Here is a 22,334-nt window from a genome sequence, read left to right on the forward strand (position 1 = left end):
CTTTAAGGCCAAAGTCAAGTCCAGGCCAAGACTCCAGGTCAAGATCTTTGCCTTCTGTGAACTCCCACACTGATAACTAGTACCATACAATGCAGTCTTTGATACAGATCTCTAAATCAAGATACAGAAGGCAAGAGAGAGATCTCTGAACGTTTTCTTGTGTGTTTTCTCTCATATCCCCCAATAATTTTTCTTCCTAGAAGTAGAGAAAAAGACCCCAATTTCTCCTTCACTGACTATTATACAGATCTAACCCAGATTAAGTCATTTTTTATTTAAATTTACTGATATCACCACAAGGCTCCTATGAGTAGTAGGCAGGAAGATATTAATATTCTCAGTTAACAGACAGGAACAGTGGCCCCTTCCCATATAGGGGTTTTTGCACTTGCAGTTTCCTCTACCTGCAATGCTCTTTCCTGAGCCCTCTGCATGCCTCGCTCATTCTTACCTTCAGGAATCTGCGTAAATGTCCCCTTCAAGAGGTCTTTTCCTAACCACCCCACACAAAGTTGGCCATCCTTATTTATTATCATAACACCTTGTTTCTTTTCCATTATTTATCATGTCTTAATTATTTTATTTACTTGTTTATTGTTTGATAACTCCACTAGATATGATCTCAACGAGGGCATGGAAGCAGCTGGCACTCAATAGATGTTCATTTAATACATAAATGAATCAATTTAAGATTAATGATTAGGTGAGTACAAAAGTAATTGTGGTTTTTGCATTGTTGGAATTGGCCGTTTGATACTGGAATACATTCTTGTGGTTATGTTACATAATTTTAATGGGCATTTCTCGCTTTATTCATTTTTTCCTAATGAATTATTGTTTATTTTATGTTGATTTTAGACTATGGAAAGGATGTTAGACAAAAAGCAAATTCGAGTGATTTTCTTATTTGAGTTCAAAATGGGTGGTAAAGCAGCGGAGACAACCTACAACATCAACAACACATTTGGCCCAGGAACTGCTAACAAACATACAGTGCAGTCTTGATTCAAGAAGTTTTGTGGCCGGGCATGGGGGCTCATGCCTGTAATCCCAGCACTTTGGGAGGCGGAGGCGGGTGGATCACGAAGTCAAGAGATAGAGATTATCCTGGCCAACATGGTGAAACCCCGTCTCTACTAAAAATACAAAAATTAGCTGGGCGTGGTGGCGCATGGCTGCAGTCCCAGCTACTTGGGAGGCTGAGGCAGCAGAATCACTTGAACCCGGGAGGCGGAGGTTGCAGTGAGCCGAGACTGCGTCACAGCTCTCCAGCCTGGTGACAAAGTGAGACTCTTGTCTCAAAAAAAAATAAAAAAAATAAGTCTTGCAAAGGAGATGAGAGCCTTGAACATGAGGAGCATAGTGGCCAGCCATGGGAAGTTGGTAATGACCAATTGAGACCAATCATCGAAGCTGATCCTCTTACAACTACATCGGAAGTTGCCACAGAACTGGACGTTGATCATTCTATGGTCATTTTGCATTTGAGGCAAGTTGGAAAGGTGAAAAAACTGGCTAAGTGGGTGCCCCATGAGCTGAGTGAACATAAAAAAAAAAATCGTCGTTTTGAAGTGTCTTCTTCTCTTATTCTACACAATAATAATGAACAATTTCTCGGATTGTGATGTGCGACAAAAAGTGGATTTTATATGACAACCAGTGATGACCAGCTCAGTGGATGGATCGAGAAGAACCTCCAAAGCACTTCCCAAAGCCAAATCTGCACCAAAAAAAAGGTAATGGTCACTCTTTGGTGGTCTGCTGCCGGTGAGATACACTACAGCTTTCTGAACCCTGGTGAAACCATTATATCTGAGAAGTACGCTCAGCAAATTGATAAGATGCACAGAAAACTGCAATGCCTGCAGCTGGCATTAGTCAACAGAAAGGGCCCAATTCTCCATGACAACGCCCGACTGCACGTTGCAAAACCGCTTCAAAAGTTGGTTTTGCAACAAATTGGGCTATGAAGTATTGTCTCATCTGCCACATTCACTTGACCTCTTGCCAACCCATTAACCACTTATTCAAGCATCTCGACAGCTTTTTGCAGGGAAAACATTTCCACAATCACAAGGATGCAGAAAATGCTTTCCAAGAGTTTGTCGAATCCCAAAGCACAGATTTGTACACTACAGGAATAAACAAACTTATTTCTTGTTGGCAAAAATGTGTTGATTGTAATGGTTCCTATTTGATTAATAAAGATGTGTTTGAGCCTAGTTATAATGATTTAAAATTCATGGTCCAAAACCACAACTACTTTCGCATCAACCTAATAACATACCTGGGGCATTGTAATAAGAAGCCATTGATATTATATTGTTTGCAAAGTGCTCCATCCCGTTCCACTAGTTGCTACTGTCTGAAAATAATTATCTCCAGTATTCTAGAGTCTCAACCTTCAGCACAATTAGGGCACAATTACAAAATATTTTTAGATAAAAATATTAATTAGCTCACTGATGCTTGAATCACATCATACATGAGACTGAATCAACTTCAATTCTCAATGTTTGATTTGTTATCTCCTCCTGAGCTCTGATGAGGTTACTGGAGGAAGAATCCAGATTCTGAAAGAGAACATCCTTCTACCTAAACTGGTGAGCTTGTAATAAAACTAGCTTGTAAAATTAAAATTGTTGAGAGAATGAAGGAGGCATATCACAAATCATTCTAAAGGGCAATTAAGTTTTAAGCAGCACATATTAGATGATGTGCTGAAAAGCAAATTATTACAAAAAGTACACTAAATGGTACTTTAGTGCTACTTCAAATGGGGATAGGCATGATGGAGAGAGCCCCGGACCCAGGTCCTTGGACTGGCTGTACTACTGTTTCCATGTGAGGCCTGAGCTGGTCAGTTAACTCTTCTGGTTCTCAATTTCCCCAGAAAAAAGAGGGAGAGTAAGGCTGATCATTTCTGTTTTTGATTTATCACTGGAAAAATAAGTACTCAGAAGCTACAAAACTAGTACTAAAATGTGACTGGGAAAAAAGTAAGACAAATATCATCTTTTGAAGATAGGAAATGTTAATTTGCCAACCAATTCCAATCTTGGTTTCTGGTGTTTGTTGGTACCTCTATTTGGTGGGGAGGATTTTATAAAGTTAAGAGAGTCAGGTGAAAAATTACAGTTCATAAAATGTAATCCTTGCTAATAGAAGATATTTTTAAATGTCCACTAAAAGAAAATATGGTTTTTGTACAACTAGCAATCAGTTTGGGATGGGCAGACATCTTATGATCCAACAAGAATTTTCTAAAAGATTTTGCATTCTAGGGATTCTGATTACATTCATAGCAAAAGTCAAAACAATGTAACTTGCTGAAAGAAGGGTGGTAAAATATGATGCAACAGTTCTTTTGAGCATGTAACTAACAAATAACTTTAAATAAAAACTTTTATAGCCTAAAGTTAAGAATTTCAAAATAACTACATGAAAACTGTATCTTTTCTTTACAATTAAGTAACATCATCAGTCTTACTGCTGTTTTTGATCAACGTTTTAAAAACTTCAAAATTTAAAATCTATCAAATAAACACATTTATCTTTTTACTTTACCCTGACAGACAGTATCAGACAAGGCTGTAAACAAGACATATGGTTTTCTTTGCCTTTCTAGTTTGCAGTTCCCTAAAGAACTATGTAGGAATATATACATGCCAGAGCAAAGAATAAGGAAAAAAGAAATGAATAAGAACAGATGGCTTTGGAAGGAAATATTTTCAGTTCAGACATGCTTCAGTTTGAAATGCACAATCAATATCAAAGCTTTTCTTCAAATGCTCATGTTGAAAACTTCACCATTAAAAGATCAAACACTAATTCACCATTAGTACAAGTACAGTTTACCTATTACTCATTTTCACTACATAAAGCTTTCAGCACAAGATGCCATAGACACAACAAATATCTTTGGCTGCAAATAACTAAACCTATATACTGTTAGTTGAGTTGATAAACTTGCACATAATATGGGCCAAAATCAATCACTAAACCAGTATGTACTTATTAAGCTATTCTGGCTTTTTAGAGTAGACCCTTGAAAGATTTAAATATCAGAATAAAGGTATGTAAAAATAACTAATCCAGCAGAAACTTAGAGCTGGAAGGGACATCAAAGGTTATCTAGTTCCATAATCTGATACACAGATGAGGAAACTGAAGTTCAGAGAGGGCCTATTCTCCTAGTTAAATGCTCTGATGTGGGATGGTTTACTGCCAGCTACACCCAAGTGAATACCAGCTTCCTGTCATCTCAGAGATGGGTGATCCTTTTGATCCAGAGGGACTCTCCCTTGTGGGCACACATCTTTCTTTCTCTGTCTCTTTCTTTCTTCTCATTCTGTTTCTGTAATTGATCAAAACCTAAAACCGAAGTTTTAAATTAAGAAAAATTATGTGTTGTATTTGTCAAATTTCATTACAAACTTCATTTTTTAAAAAATAATATATTTAATTAGATGACTGCTTTTGTCAATTACTTTGTTTTTCTCCCCTGTGATTCAATACAATTCAATTTTTCGCCTTCAGGCAGTTAGATGAGAAGAGTGTTGCTTATTTTCCTGAAATATTAAAGCACAGAGATCTTCCCAACTTGTTTTTTTTCAAAATAAAAAGGCTACACATGCTATCCTGCCAATAACCATCAATTATAACCAAGAAGAATCAATGTAGCTGTCCTTTAGTCTTGAGTTTACTAATATATAAAAGCATAAAATTTAAACAAAGGAAAACACTTCCAATTGTAAGCATAGTTTAAAAATCTATATGTAGAATGTTCTAGTGAATAGGCACTTTAGATTTATCTAGCTTTTTAAAGATATTTATTCTCATGAAAAAATAAGAGGTAGTGAAGAGAAGTGGCTTTTATGCTATCTCCTAGTCAAAATGAGTAAATGTTGATAAATGAATGAATAAAATTGTATCTCATTATTTTTTTTTTTCCTGAGAGAGGACTCTCATTCATTCCCTAGTTCCTGAATAGAGAGGGTTTTACAAAGTTAAGAAGGCAAGATGAAAAATGGGGAATGCAGGGGAGAACTTCAGGCTGTTGTTCAGGACATGGATATCACCACTGTCCACGTGAGCAGCAGTAAATGCCATGTTCTAAGTGGCAGTGTTTCCCTGAGCATCAGCGTGGTCAAGGCTGCCTGGGAATAGGCACACTGAACTAAGAGTCAGGAGCCCTAGGTTCTAGTTCAGGGCTTGCTACTCACCAGTTATGTCATAAAGAAAATGGGTCACTTCACTGTTCCAATTTTCTCTTTTGTAAAATGGGAACACTCGATAAGACACTTCCTGAGGAACGTTTCTGCTCCACAAGACAGGCTTATTTTAAGACTTAATAAGCATTTACTACATATTTACCAATGTGGTAAGGGCTATAAGAGAGATACATGAGAAAAAATTAAATCCCTGATCTCAAGAAGCTTACAACCAGGAAGGTAAGTCAGCCATATAAAACCATATAAGCATAAGATATACAACATAAAATAATACAAACCATAGGTAGAGAATAAACTAAGTGATACATGCTGTAACTGTGGGAATTTTTTTTAAAAAGTGAGTTAGGTCTGGGGGAGAGGTAAGGTTGAAGAGGTGACACTTATATAGATGCAGGTGTGTACTTATTTGGGAGTAGGTATGTACATGTTTGTGTACATGGTCTGGATTAATGTGGAGGAAGACAAGAGATAAAGCAAAAGGGAAGAGGAAGTGCTTTTCATGATAGCGAGCAGGTGGAGAGCTACATTACTAGGGTCTAGAAAACGGTGAGAGAGAGACAGATTAAATAAGATAAGCTCATGGCCTTAAATACCAGGAAGAGAAGTTTAAAAGATAGTTAAAAGAGCACATCAGCTGTCTTAAGGAAGTCCTAACACTACCTTAGTGCCTCCCATTTATGGTAAGTGGAGAGATTTCTGGGTCATCAAGGTTATGAGAAATAGGGCAGGAAGAAAGGCAGTAGTTCTCATTGGTTATGGGACTTTTCTGAGTGTAAGAGGCAAACATATATGAACAACAACATCAAAAAAATACTGTATTGGCTACCTGATAGAAGGAAAATAAATCTTAAGAAATAGGGTCCTTTAAAAAAATTTTCCTCAAGAAGAAAGTATATGCTTTTGTACACATAAATGAGTAGCGGGCTGGGAGCAAGGAAATAGTATGATAAAAGTTACATGTCCTTCTAATATGCATTCAATATGGAAGTTAAAAAAGGGAGAGGAAACCCAATGGCTATACAGCTCTAGTGCTTCAAACTATTCTTAAGTGTACCACATGTGTTATTGTAGGCTTTCTAATTACTAAAATACCTGCCCAAGAATGATAAATAATAATAAATTACAGCAAGAACACCACAGTAATCCAAGTCATTATACAGTGCCTAAAGCTACTCATTCGATCTCAATTTTAGGTTTAAAAAATGGGCAAATCGCCAACATGACATTTAGAAAAATATGCAGTATATAGTGAATAATGTTTACACTAAATATGACAAATAATTTCTGAAAATACATTTCACATCAAAAGGAAAACATCTTTATTTTAAAAAATATAATGCCTACTAAAGGGATGGGAATTATGAAAGCACACATACTCTATCTGGCTATGATTTCTAACTGAATTTATGGACTCCACTACATAGATGTTAATATGTGACATCATAGGGTTAAAATTGGGGATGTTCTATTTACTATGGCTTTCAGACATCAGAAATCATTAAAATATACAAAATCCAGGCTTGGTGATCTTTGTTCAAGAAAAAGACAAAAGAAAAAATGATAGCCTCATCTATGCAAATACAATTGGACCTTTGTATCTGTGGGTTCCACATCTGTGGTATCAACCAGTTGCAGATCAAAAATATTTGGAAAAAAATGTATGGTTACATCTGTACTGAACACGTATAGACTTGTCATTATTCCTAAACTACACAGTATAACAACTATTTACATAGCACTGACATTATATTAGGTATTATAAGTAATCTAGAGATGATTTAAAGAATACAGGAGGATGTATTCAGGTTATATGCAAATACTGTACCATTTTATATAAGGAACTTGAGCATCTGTGGATTTTGGTATCCTCAGGGGGTCCTGAAACCTACCCCCACAGATACCTAGGCATGACTGTATATCATAATTCCCTGACATATTTTAGTTACGAGGCATTCTACACTAGTGAATTTTTTTCCTGTTAACTGAACCTCATCTCTGAAGAGCATCAAAATATTTATAGTTTAATAATTTATATAAGTTTTAAAGACATATAAGTTTATATAAGTTTAAAGACAGATAAGTTTATCTTTTTTATGATTCGGTGAAATGTAGAATGATCCTGCCTTTACTCAGCATCACCATCATACGCATACAGAGCTGGGACTAGGTGATGGAGTTTTCCATAATCACTTGAACAGTCTATACGATCTTGAACGCTCACTTAACCTCCTTTCTGTGCCTCAGTTTCTAAATATGTGAATAGAGAATAATCTTCCCAAATCACAAGATGGTTATAATTAAAGGAACAAGTGCTTTTTAAAAGAGCAACAATAGTTATTATTCTTGGCTATAAGATAGTGGTTTCCTCAGGAATAATAGAAGGATACTAGGCCTTTTGTCCACACACTAAATGGTCCAAAAGCTGCTGAGCTATCATGTCTGCTTTCTATAGTCCTACTGCTTCTTTGAGTTATTAGCTATCAGTTCATTACAACGAGACTTGTCACTGTTGTATTCATTCTTCTTCTGAGTTGCTGACTTATTTTGTAAACAGTTACCTGCACAAGGATCTGATAAGTCAAATGTCCTTCCTCTATCTTACGGTGAAGGGCACAAGCTTCAGGACATGGTCCCTTTTTGTGTCACATGCCTGAATTTGAACAATTAAACTCTACAGGTATGAAAGAGCAATTAATTACCACATTATGTAGCAGTAATAGTTTGCAAATTTACAAAGTCAACCGAATACCTATGTGTACAGGTTTTGTTTCTTTTAAAAAATGTAAAACGTAAGCTACTCATTTTTTCATTCTATTTAAGCAAATGTAAACCTATCCAGTACACACCTAATACCATTAGGCAGGTGGTTTGTTATTTCTGCATAATCCTCCTTTATCATATATTATACACTGATACCTTTAAATTGCCTTTGGGTACAGAGTCTATAGTTTTATTTCAGCTGACAGATAAGCATTTTAAATTATCAAATGGTGACACTGCTGGACAGAAAATTTGGCATCAATGCAAGTTTTGTCTTATGTTTGTGCCCCTCCAGGCAAGTAAATTAAACTCTTAGTCTCAGTTTCCTCATCTACAAAATGGAAAAACATATTTGTGCACCTTGAAACTCAGAGAAGTTCTCTTTTTCCCCATGCCAATATTAAATTTTTATCTTCTTAAACAATGAATACATTCTCATTATTGAAAAATCACAAAATTAGGCATAAAATATAGAATCTTATTAATCTTGTCTACCCAGAAGTAACTATTAACATCTTAAGTGTCTAAATGGTATTGATTGCATTTTTTTAAAAAAGGTATTGTTCTATATATACTATTTCATAATGTTTTAAACCCAACCCTACCAATTTAATCTACATTGTATACAACATTCTATATCAGGGGTCAGCAAACATTTTCTATAGAGGGTTAGATAGTAAATATTTTAAGCTTTACTAGCCACATACTCTGTCTCACGTTTATTTTTAATAATCCTTTAAAATTTAACAACCCACTCACAGCTCTGGTAGTATAAAAACAGGTCTTGAGCCAATTTGGCCAAAGGGCTGTAGTTTGCTGACTTTTGTTTCCTATCACTGGATACATTTCTGTAACATCTTTTTAAAAATAGCTGTATCATACACTAGTTCTGGTATAATAAGGATACACCAGAACTTATTTAGCCAGTCTTCTATTAGTCAATATTTAGGTTTCCCTTGTTTTGATATTACAAACAGCTTAGAATGAACATCCCTGTACATACTTATTTGTATATATAACTATTTCCTCAGGTTAAATGTTTGAAAGTGCAATTTCTGGTCAGCATTCATTCAATTCATTCACTCACTCACTAACTATAGTTGTAGGGTCAAAGCAGCCATAGACAAAATGTGAATGAATGGGCTTGGCTATACTTTGCTAATCCCTGAATTTTGCTAATTTACTTGAAAGCATCTTTATTTTTTTTTCATTTAGCGGCTTTAACATATTTTCATATATCCCATTTCATGACAACCCTGCATCTGTTTTTAATAGATCAGTGTTATATTCTTACAGTACTATAAACAACTCAATGAAACAATGCCCTGCCTTAATAACGATCATCATCAGAACATCAAAATGTCACATAACTCAGCATCTTTTTTATTAGAAGAGTTTTGAAAATATCAGACTGAAATAGTTTGGCAGGCAAACGCCTCTTTAGAATACAAACACAAATAATCACAAGAAACATAATTTATGTTGTCCATTGTAGCTACTCATGCACTATTTAAATGTTTTGTTTTTTTATTGCCTTTTTTTTTTTTGAGATGGAGTCTCGCTCTGTTGCCCAGGCTGGTGTGCAGTGGCGTGATCTCGGCTCACTGCAAGCTCCGCCTCCCAGGTTCATGCCATTCTCCTGCCTCAGCCACCTGAGCAGCTGGAACTACAGGCGCCTGCCACCACGCCCGGCTAATTTTTTTGTATTTTTAGTAGAGACGGGGTTTCACTGTGTTGGCCGGGATGGTCTCGATCTCTTGACCTCGTGATCCACCCGCCTCCACCTCCTAAAGTGCTGGGATTACAGGCGTGAGCCACTGTGCCACGCCTATTGCTTTTTAAAACTATTGCACACACACACATATTTCAACATAGTTGAAACTTTCTAAATTACAAACTTTCAAAAAGGAATTGCTTGCATAATTGACCTTTTAAAAATGTCAATCCATTTATTCAACAAATATTTATTTAGTGCCTATGTACTTACGCACCAAGTTGCACAAACACTTGGGATACATAAGTAAACATGACAGCTGTGGTCAATGACTCATAGTAACACTTGTTTTTGAAGTGTAACACTGGAAAAATGTGATACATAGGAAAAGGATCAAGTAATAACTTCCACTCCTCTTCAAAAAGAAAATGAAGACAAATACTATGAATACTACACAAGGTAATCAGATAAATTCTCACCATCAATCTTACCACATACAACTGGCAAATTTAGAAAGAGAATAGCACAAAACTGTAAAGAAAGTTCATTTAAGTGTTTTTGAAGATCTTAAATTCAGTTTTAGATAAAACTGACTTTACCCAATATGATTTATGTACATTACATGTATATGTTTTCTTCTGAGACTGGCCAACATCCTGAAGGTTATTGTTCAGACAAGAATCATCCTAAGTAGTGAAGTAACTGATCTATTAGATTTGTTGAAAAGGACTAGTTCTAAAAGAAAGAGTGAGATAGCAGCATGTGTGTTTAAAAAAGACCCAAAGCTCTAAGTGGAAAAAACATAGGCGGGCAAGGGTTAAAAGGGAAATAACAGAAGTGATGGTGGATGGCAAGGCAAGGGTAAAAGGGAGTAACAGAAGTGGTGGCAGTGCAGAGTCCCGTCCTGGGGCCGGGCACCAAACAATGGCTGTCTATAAAACCCACAGAATCAAGGTGCAAAAGAAATGGAGTCAAGCTGTTTCAGCACTAAACAAATACAACAACACACTGGTTAAAAACTTAATGTCAATACTGAACATTTCATTTGCTATAAAATAGAGTAAAAGTGAGGTACTGTTATTCTGGCCCTAATTTTAGTCACTCCAAACCAATACCATTGAGGGCAAATGGCTGATAACCATGGGAAAAAGAAACTATCTTATTTTAGGCAGTGATAATAAAAACAAATAAACAATTCTGGTAAAGGCCAACATGGATCTTTAAGGAAATAAGATTTCAAAAGCCTGTTTAAAAAACTTTATTATATGGCTATTATAAAAAGTAAAAAAAAAAAAAATAAATAAATAACAGAACCTGGTGGGGTTGTGGAGAAAAATGAATACTTACTCACTGCTGGTGGGAATGTAAATTTAGTTCAGCCATTGTGGAAAGTAGTTTGGTGATTTCTCAAAGAATTTAAAACAGAATTACCATTCAACCCAGCAATCCCAGTATTGGGTATATACCCAAAGGAATATAAATTGTTCTACCATAAGGACACATGCATGTATCTATTGTGCACTGTTCATAATAGCAAAGATACAGAATCAACCTAAATGCTCATCAGCAGTAGACTAGATAAAGAAAAGGTGGTACATACACCATGGAATACTACACAGCCATAAAAAATGAGACCATGTCTGTGAAGGTTAATACTGAGTGTCAACTTGATTGGACTGAGGGATACAAACTATAAATCCTGGATGTGTCTGTGTGGGTGTTGCCAAAAGAGATTAACATTTGAATCAGTGGGCTGGGGAAGGCAGATTCACCCTTACTCTTATGGGCACAATCTAATCAGCTTCCAGTGAATATAAAGTAGGCAGAAAAACGTGAAAAGGAGAGATGGGCCTAGCCTCCCAGCCTACATCTTTTTCCCGTGCTGGATGCTTCCTGCCCTCAAACATCAGACTTCAAGTTCTTCAGTTTGGGGACTTGGACTGGTTCTCCTTGCTCCTTATCTTGCAGACAGCCTATTGTGGGACCTTGTGATCGTGTAAGTTTTATATGTAAAAGGGGAGTTTATTAAGTATTAGCTTAATACTTATAGTTTATTAAATATTAACTTAATAATTATAGTTTATTAAGTATTAATTTAATACTTATAGGATATATGTAGATCTACAGATATATAGTTCTGTCCCTCTAAGAGCGCCCTGACTAATACAATGTCCTTGCATCAACATGAATAAAGCTGGAGGCCATTATCCTAAGCAAACTAACACAGGAATAGAAAACCAAACACCACGTGTTCTCACTTGTAAGTGGGAGCTAAACATTGAGTACATATGGACACAAAGAAAGGAACCACAGACACCGGGGCCTTCTTGAGAGTGGTGGGTGTAAGAAGGGTGAGGACTGAAAAAGTTACCTATTGGGTACTATGCTTATTACTTGGGTGAAAAAATAATCTGTTTACCTAACTTCCGTGACACGCCATGTACCTACCTATATACCAAACCTGCACATGTATCTCTGAACCTAAAGTAAAAGTTAAAAATAAAGGTAACTCAATTATGCAGCCAGGGAGATTAAGCAAAATATAATACAGGAAAAAACAACAATAAACAAAATACGAAAAAAAGAATCTTCACTATATATTAATGATAGAAATTTGTGTCATATATTCTTCAGGCATTTTAAGAGGGCTCTTCTACCTGTTTTATTTAACAGGAGTTTTCCCAAATATAAATGAAACCTCGAATAGTTTAACACTCCATTTGATAAATACAACATTTGTAAGACTTCAAGAAGAAGCTTTACTATGATCTCCTATAGAAGAAATGTTTCCTTCAGTTCTTGACCCAGTAAATTAGAACATGCTTTCCTAAAGAGTGGTGACAGCCAAATCATGAGGTCTATTTTTTGTTTTTAGCTAACTTTTTAAAAAAGAATTCTGCTCATTGTAGAGAGAATGGTTTCATGGTAATAGGTCAGTGGTTCCCAAAATGTGGTCCTCAAGACAGGCAGCATCAGCATTATGGAGAAACTAAGAAATGCCAATTAACAGGCCCAACCCAGATTTACTGAATCAGAAGCTCTGAGAGCAGGGCTTATACATTTGTATTTTAACAAGCTCTCCTCGGGATTCTGATGTACACTACATTTGAGAACCACTGAACTAGGTTAACTCAGGTAATTTGAAAGGAATGGGAAATAAATTGATTGGAAACAATACTTTAATCAAAATATTTGTATAATACAAGTACTGTATTGTTCCTGCAGTGAACAAAGCAAAAATTGTTAATAATCTTTAGTCTGGCAAATAGCACATGAGATATTAAACCATGAGATCCTGAATGTGCAGTTTAACAATCAACTCTCCATTTGCTGTTACATTTAAGAGTAAATAGGACAGCCAATTCCTGAACAAATGGCATGCCATCACTGCATAATTTTGGTTTTTATGTGCTTGCGGTTGTTGTTTAGGAGCTTATTTTACTGTTAAGTCATGTCTCTAAGTCATTTAAGAGCATTAGAATGAAAAGATATGGTCAAGTTTATGAGGCCAAGAATGAACCTCGTGTGAGTACTTTACACCACATTGAGAATCTAATTATTGGTCCATAACACAGCATTTATTACTGTTTTCTCTTTTCATACAGACTATGTTGCAAATTGGCATACAATAGTATCCAGTTTTAAAGGGCCATTTATATGTAAAGTAGCTATTTTTATCTATTTGTGGTAGTTCATGGGTAAAATACCCTGTTTTAGAATAGGACTGGTGATACGAGGTTAAAAACATTTTTAAGAAATGAAAACACCTTTCAACAGTGAAAGCTATGCCAATACTGTAGATTTGGAATAACATAATTGAGAAACATCTGTAAAATGAGGCCTGTCTTATTTTATGTACAACTTTCCTGAGATACATTTTGTACAACTTTCCTGAGATACATTTTGGACTTCTTTTAAGTGCCTTTTTTTAATTTTTTTTTTTTTTAAGACAAGGTCTCACTCTGTCACCCAGGCTAAAGTGCAGTGACACAATCATAGCTCACTGTAGCCTTGAAAGCCTAGGCTCCAGTGATCCTCCTACCTCAGCCTCTCAAGTAGCTGGGACTACAGGCACGCACCAATATACCCAGCTAATTTTTAATTTTTTTTGAGACATGGTCTTGTTTTGTTACCCAGGCTGGTCTCAAACTCCTGAGCCCAAGTGATCCTCCTGCCTTGGCCTCCAAAAGTGCTGGGATCATAGGCATGAGCCACTGAGCCTGGCCTCATTAAAATTCTTAATAGGGAAATCAACAGGATGGAAATATAAACTAGAGATGTATGTAAATATTTATTGATGTCTAAACACTTCAGGAAACTTGAACATTTTAATAAAGTTTAATAAAAATGTTAAATAAATAAACATTTAAAAAAATTTCCTAAGGTCTTTCCAAACTCTTCACACAGCCTAAACTTCCTCTACCAATGATTAATTAGAATCCAGAAGGCAGGGGAAAATAAACATATTGGTTTTGTGCTGGTTCAGCTTTTACATTTGAAAAATCATAATACGGTGAGAAATAGAAGATTTCCCACTAACATCAAGAACAAGGCAGGGATGTCCCCTCTTACCACTGCTTTTCAATATTGTACTAGATGTCCTATAAGAAAAAATAAAAAAGGAAATAAAAGGTATACTGATTAGGAAAGAAGAAAAATAAAATTTTGTCTGCAGATGACATATTTTCTATGCAGAAAATCTGAATCAACAAAAGAAATCTGAAACTAATAAGTGAGTATTGCAAGATTTCAGGATAAAAGGTTAATACAGAAAATCAATGTTTTCCTATATATCAGCAATGGACAAGTGGAATTTGAAATTAAAAACACAATACCATTTAGATTACATTGTGAGCACACACCTAAAAAGTGAAATACTTAGGTATAAATGTAACAAAATATGTACAAGATCCATATGAAGAAAACTGCAAAATTCTGATGAAAAAAATCAAAGAACAGATGGAGATATTACATGTTTATAGACAGAAGATTGAATACCAAGATGTCAGTTCTTCCCAACTTGGAATAATAGATTACTGCAATCCCAATAAAAATTCTAGCAAGTTATTTTGTAGATACAAACTGATTATGAAGTTTATGTGGAGAAGCAAAAGGTTCAAAATAGCCAATTTCTGACAATGATTGACACTACCCAACTTCAAGACTTTCTATAGAGATACAGAAATCAAGACAATCTTGTCTTTATTTGTGGTACTGGTGAAAGAATAAATCAATGGAACAGAATAGAGAGCCTAGAAATTGATCCACATAAATACAGTCAATTGATCTTTGACAAAGGAACAAAGACAATTAAATGAAGAAAAGATAGCCTTTTTAACAAATGGTGCTGGAAAAACTAGATACCCATATACACATACAAAAAAAAAATGAATGTAGACACAGACCTTATACCTTTCACAAAAATTAACTCAAAGTGGATCATAGACCTAAATATAAAATGCAATACTATAAAACTCCTAGAAGATAATACAGGATAAAATCTAGACGACCCTGGGTTTCCAGATGACTTTTTAGATATGACACTAAAAGCATGATCCATGAAAGAAAAAATTTGACAAGCTGAGCTTCATTAAAATGAAAAACTGCCCTGCAAAAGACACTGTCAAGAGAATGAGAAGACAAGCCAAGGCCTAGGAGAAAACATTTGCAAAACATGTATCTAATAAAGAACTGTTAATGAAAATTATACAAAGAACTCTTCAAAATAATGAGAAAGCAAAGATTCCAACTTTAAAAATGGGACAAAGATCTCAGTAGACACCTCACTAAAGAAGACAAACAGATGGTAAATAAGTATATGGAAAGATGTTCCACATCACAAATCATCAAGTAAATGCAAATGAAAACAACAACATACTAATTAGTACCTACTGATTAGAATGGTCAAAATCCAGAACACTAACACCACCAAATGTTGGTGAGGGTGTGAAACAACGGGAACTTTCATTCATTGCAGGTGGAAATGCAAAACAGTACAGATAGTTTGGAAGACAGTTTGGCAGTTACAAAACTAAACACACTCTTACCATATGATACAGCAATAGCACTCCTTAGTATTTAAACTAACAAACTGAAAATTTATGACCACACAAAAAACTGGACAGATGTTTACAGCAGCACTTTCAGACATGTATTATAGAATATTTACATGTACATATTTGAATTATGCTTGTTTTATGTTGAAATATAATCTGTAATTTACACACATCAAGATAACTCAGTACATTAAGTATTATTTACAGAGAGAGATCCAAAATATATCTCAAGATCTAAGGCAGATTCCATTAAGCTTGACTTTCTAAATAACCTTTTAAAAATTATGTAGTTATTTCAAAATATTTTTAATTAAAAAGAGACACACAGATATGAACTCTCCAACACAAACATACAGATGTATAGCCTAGTGTAACATTATAAGACACACGCCATACTAAGCAGCATCCAGATCAAGAAACAGGACTTTGCCAGCCACCCTAGAAACCCTGCGTGGGCCTTGTCCCAATTATACTTCCTTCTCTCTCCCCTAAAGTAACCACATCCTGGCATTTACTATCTTACATGGTTTTAGCAACCAAATCTACATGATTAGACACTATAGACAGTCATGATCATTTCAAAAAAGGATGACTTTGAAGCCTCTTATTTTAAACCATAGGCGTCTCATTTTTTCTTTTCTTTTCCTTATAATTTATGTGGACAAATTTGGGTTATTTGAACTGTGGGAGACTTATTCTATGGGTTCCTGACTGCATATGTGTGGTGGAGTTTGGCACATTCTTCCTTCTGTATTCATGACAAATTGGAAGCTGGATGTGGAGACTTGATGCCTTTGGCAAGACTATAGGTGATATGTTATCAGGAGGCACGTATGTGGTTTGCTCTCCTTTTGAGAAGTAAGCAGCTGTTGGTGACCATGGCCCAGATCCATTAATTCATCAGGGGTTGTAAAAATGGTGATTTTCTACTTTTATCATTTCACTTCCATTTGTAAGCAGGTATAATTTTAAGAGAAACATTGCTTATCTCCTATTTAGTTACCAGTGATATAGTTCATACAGGAGGGGCAAGATAAATGCCTGATTCTTTTCCTTTATTTACCAGACTTCTTTTTCTTTAAAAGCAATTTATTTGATTCGGACCACAAAATACAGGGAAGGAGCAAGGGCTACCCTGTAACGCCCTGGTCACACATCTTCCCAGTCTATGCTTCTATACATACTTCTATACATACTCTTTGTAAAACAGCAAGCTTATACTGTCATAAGTATGACATATGTGTTATGTCATAAGGGTTTTTTTTTTCCCCACATTATCACAGCTGCAGAGTATAGGATAAGGTGGGAAGTTAAAACAGATGGCCCATTCAGAAGGTAGGGCTCCCTCCAATGCATGTTCCAGCTCCCTTTTGCTAATCTTGAAACCAAGGTAACTGGCTCTTCTTACTATTGTTTTCCTTTTTTTTTTGAGACAGGGTCTCACTCTGTCACCCAGGTTGAAGTGTAGTGGTGCAATTTTGGCTCACTGCAGCCTTGACCTCCCGGGCTTAGGTGACCTTCCCACCTCAGCCTCCCAAGTAGCTGGGAGTACAGGCATGTGCCACCATGCCTAGCTAATTTCTGCATTTTTGTTAAAGATGGGGTTTCATAATGTTGCCCAGGATGGTCTCAAATTCCTGGACTCAAGCGATCTCTTGGCTTCTCAAAGTGCTCGGATTACAGGTATAAGCCAATGCGCCCGGCCCTCATTTTTCTAAAAGAACACTCTCATGAACGAGTAGGCCATAGACAAATTACGCCTGAACAATTCTTAGAGTTGTTTAAAGTAACAATATAGAAAGGCAGTTGAACAATGCCCTTTCCTTACCCCCAGCTTCCTAAGTCCCAGGCTGTCTGTGGCACCTGGATTGCCACCCTTGGGTCCTCTACACCCCACGGCAGCAACGGTGGAAGGGCAGGCCAGGCCAATCATAAGGAATAAAGTCTTTACTGGGCTCAAACCAGGAGTCCACAGGTCTTGAGGACCTCTGTGTAATTGCTTTCTCCTCCACATTCTTTTGGACCTGTTTACATAGCCTCATAAGCTGTTTCTCCTTCCAATAGCAGATATTGGCCTTCTCCTTCCTCTTCTCCTGGGTGGCTTTCACTGGCTGGTACTTCCAGCCAAACTCGTGAACCAGGCACCCCAGATAGGCAAATTTTCTCACAGGCTTCAGACACACAACCTTGGGAGCAGCAGGAAGCATCATCCACTTTTTCTTGTCATACGGCAGTGGGATCCCATTAAACACCTTGGGGTGGTCAGGGACGGCCTGGCCTCGCTTGGTCTTGCAGAGCAGCATGCCTCAAGCGGTCTGCCAAAAGATGCAGCTGGGAGGCCTCAGGAAGGGTTGGTGTTCATCTACTTGTGAAGGAAGGCCAGGTACTCCAACCTGTTTCTGTGGAAAGTGCCAAAAATGTTGATGCCTTTGCAGTGCACGACCACCACCTTCTGGCCCAGCAGTACCTGCCTATCCAGGACGGCTGTCAGGCAGACCAGAAGGTGGCCTTGGCCAGTGAGCACCAGGACCTGCCCCTCCATCTTTGGCAGCTGCCTGGGAAAATACCAGTTTTCAAGATAACTGCTTTCCTGTCATTCTTTGAAGGTGACCAATTATTTTTGCTTTTCATTATGATGAACTTATCCATTTATTGATTTTTATTTTTAATTAGAGATAGGGTCTCACTATGCTGTCCAGGCTGGTTTTGAACTCCTGGGTTCAAGCTATCCTCCTGCCTCAGCCTCTCAAGTAGCTGTGATTACATGCATGCTTCACTGCCCATGCCTTGAACTTATCAATTTAAATGTACTTAGTGGATTTTAATCTATTATAGTTCTTATTTTTACTGAAACTCAAAATTCTCATTTTTGGCCAATGGAAGCCTCTTCCAGTTGGCTCCTGAGTCCTTTGACCTTACTCTAGCAGTCTTTGTTAGCTTCTTTGTTACCTGGTTTGATATTTCAGACTAATCTTGTACATTTCCAATTTCAGTCTCTTCTCCAAGAAGCCCTGGTTAGTGGAAAATATTAATTCAAGCCTGCACTCTGTGTGTTACAGATGATCACAGCTACTGGTTTCGTTACTGTTTCTAGGTCTTTTCAGGGGACATACATATATACGCATATTTATGTATATTTAAAATACAATATATCATATGCTTATATTAATATTTTCAATTAAAACTCAGAACTACAGTGTTTTTCTTTTTAACATATCATACAATTCACCCATTTCAAGTATACACTTTAGTGGCTTTAGTATACTCACACTGAGTTGATTCACAATTTTAGAACATTATCATCATCTCAAAAAAGAAGTGCTGTGTGCATCAGCAGTCACTCCCCATTTCCCTCCAACCCCTCTTGTCCTAGGCGACCACTAATCTGCTTTCTGTCTCTATGAATATGCCTATTTTGGACATCATACAGTATTTATTTGGTTGTCTGAAGCTTGTTCCCAGGTATATTCATCAGGAAAGGCTCCTGGAAACAATATTTCCAAGTTCTTGCATGCTGATAATAGCCCGCTTGTGTCATTTACACCTGAAAGTCAGTTTTGCTGGGTATAAAAATCTTTGTTTCTCATTCTCACCACGGCTGCCAGAATATCCCTTGAGTTGGTCATTAAAATGAGAGATCTATTTATAATACAATAGAATGCAACCTGCAAATTTGGGGTAAGAAATGAGTTAAAACTGTGGTCATGCCCTAAGTAAAGAATCAGTACATATTCCCAACTGTTTCTGTGAATATTGCAGTTTATTGTTTTCCTTGAATGACTTCTCTACTTTTTAGCATCTTCTTTCCACTATCCACCAACTACTTTCTCTTCCATAGAACACAATATTTTTCCAGGGGAAAAAGATGTCCAACTTTTCTACTTCTTTTTCATTCCCATGTATACATATCTGGACTACCTAAGCATTGCATGGCAAGAAACACAACTCTACATTTCACTGGAAGGAGTTATTGTGTTTAGATACAAAAATGGGTTAAGAAGTTTTGAGTTACAGGAAGGAAATTTATCCCACTATACCCCTCCCCTAATTTATAATATTCTGTGAACTTGAATGTTAGTGTATCATAGGAATTTATGATACTTTAAAGGAATGCTTAAAAGACATTTATTTCATATTCCACTACTTAAATCAATTAAAAAAAAACAATGTGATAAACGGTTTGCTCTAGGTAATACATAATAACCAAACAGAGCCTGAGAAACCAGAATTCTAGATTCTAAAGGTAATGTTCTTTCCACCCTATAAGAGCTACTTCTTAAGTTCATTAGCTGGATGTCTCCAATACAATGATTATTTCAAGTAGCCCCATCTTTTTTTTTTTTGAGGCAGAATCTCACTCTGTTGCCCAGGCTGGAGTGCAGTGGCGTGATCTCAGCTCACTGCAACCTCCGCCTCCCGGGTTCAAGCAATTCTCCTGCCTCAGCCTCCCGAGTAGCTGGGGTTACAGGCATGCACCACCACACCCAGCTATTTTTTTTTTTGTATTTTTAGTAGAGACAGGGTCTCACCATGTTTGCCAGCCTGGTTTCGAACTCCTGACCTCAGGTGATCTGCCTGCCTCGGCCTCCCAAAGTGCTGGGATTACAGGCGTGAGCCACCATGCCCAGCCAACCCCCTGTTTACAAATGATTTACCTATAGGCTAAAAATTTGGTGATTTCCCTTAGAAAGAAAGAGAACTAGTAAGGGCCTCAGATCACTACATAAAAGTCTACTCCAATTACATGTTCTCAGACAAGTAGCTCGTATCCCATTACTGGAAGGAGAAACATAGTCTTAGGGTGACAAGGAAGTAAAGTGACAGAATACATTATTAGCTTTTTGTCACATCTATAGATTCCATGAAACAGCTTTAAAAAATTAAGTATTTCAAATTTACACACGGCTTCAATATCGGTGTAGTCATAACCAAACTATCAATTCCTATCATGAATAGTCTTACATTTGCTTTGGATAATTAAAAATAAAGCAAAATATTACAAAATTGTAAACATATACTTTCTAATTGTCTTCAGTTTCCATGGTAAAGCAAGTCTAGATTTTGATTTGTAAAGCCTCACGAGTTTCTGGTAGACTGTGTCCTTCCCTTTTAATAGTCACCTCTTTTATCTCTCAGACCAGGTTTTCTTTTTTCTCCGGCTCATTACTGAACAGCTTTTCTCTTACTCCCTTCTTTCTCAAGCAAGCATTCATTCTTTTTGAAGTTTCTTAAGGGCCATTTACTGCTTGTAACAACAGGAAAAAGGCTCTTTGCTATGCCTTTCCTAACACCTTTCAATTAGATCCTGTAGGAATAGACAAAGTCACTGACTGTGCCAGGTATCTCAGTAGCCCAAAATTTCCATGTATGTTAGTAATAAATATAAACTTTATTATATGCTTATCTATAGCAATAATATATTAATAGAGCTTATACACTTATCACAAATAATTCAACGTTTGACTTCTAAATGGTTAAGGAAAATGAAAATAGATTAGAAATGCTCAATTTTTTTAAAGAATACAAAATACATACTATTTTGTACCACACCTTTGATTGATTTATGAATGTGTGTGTGTTTTCAACGGAGAAATCTTGTTACTATCAGCAGCCTTTGTCTTTTTGAACTGCTTTGGATAATATAAAGACAAAGTAGTTGGATCTGAGACTGTGCAACGATTTATGACCAATCTTTAAGCTTTATGTCACCTCCATTTCCATGTGAATTGAGGATAATATTAACAGCTAATAGATGTTGTTGTAAATAAACAACCTTCTAAGATGGAAATCTATAAATTGACTATAAAGAAGGAAATCCAGTTACCACTAAGTCATTTTCTTTATGAAACAGATGTCAGAAAGGGAAAAAGGTGACTTTCAAGACTTTATAAGCTGAATTCCAGTATGAAAAGTTAAAAAAATTTAAATCTTTAGAGGCTGGAAAAACTGAATCCTGAGTAAGACTGGGGCAGAAATTTAGTTAATGATTGTTTTCCAAATCTGTTGTGATTTTCCTTTAATATTTTCTGATCAAAAGAATATTACAAGTTCAGTATGGAAATTCAGATGAGTACAGAAAAACAGGCAGGGGGAAGGATCACATACCAACCTGAAGCAAATATTTAGGAATATTAGGTTTATAGTTTAGAAATAGCTCCACATGCATTTTTCTCTATATTTTCCATAGCTGAAATCATATTATACATGAAAGTATCCTGCATTATTTATCATATCCATACTTGCCCATGCCCTTGAATAAACAAGCATAAATTTTAATGGCTGCATATTACTCTGTTATGTGAGCATTCCATGATCTGCTGCACTCCCTTACTGCTGAATATTTGAGATGTTTCTTCTTATTTACTAAATATATAAAATATTTCCAAGACCTGCTTCTGGCATAATATAATTACATTTTTGGATTATTTCCTTTGGATAGATTCCCCAATGCAGGATAAGAGTAACTGGAGCTAAAAGGATCTACTCATATACACAGCACTTGTTTTTCTTTTCCAGAACACTTTTATCACATTACATTCCCAACAGCAATGCCTGAGAGTAAATTTTTGC

At 36.3% G+C, this 22,334-nt stretch overlaps 1 protein-coding gene and 1 pseudogene across 1 annotated transcript in view; both read right to left on the bottom strand.

The window, feature by feature from the left end:
- MAN1A1 (mannosidase alpha class 1A member 1) overlaps positions 1-22,334 on the bottom strand; it is a 180,862-nt gene that overhangs the window by 82,079 nt on the left and 76,449 nt on the right. The gene's annotated exons all lie outside the window — the stretch shown is intronic.
- LOC129534540 (large ribosomal subunit protein uL13-like) lies at positions 17,055-18,976 on the bottom strand (annotated as a pseudogene).

Source organism: Gorilla gorilla, chromosome 5 (assembly GCF_029281585.2).
Source record: "Gorilla gorilla gorilla isolate KB3781 chromosome 5, NHGRI_mGorGor1-v2.1_pri, whole genome shotgun sequence".
NCBI classification, from domain to species: domain Eukaryota; kingdom Metazoa; phylum Chordata; class Mammalia; order Primates; family Hominidae; genus Gorilla; species Gorilla gorilla.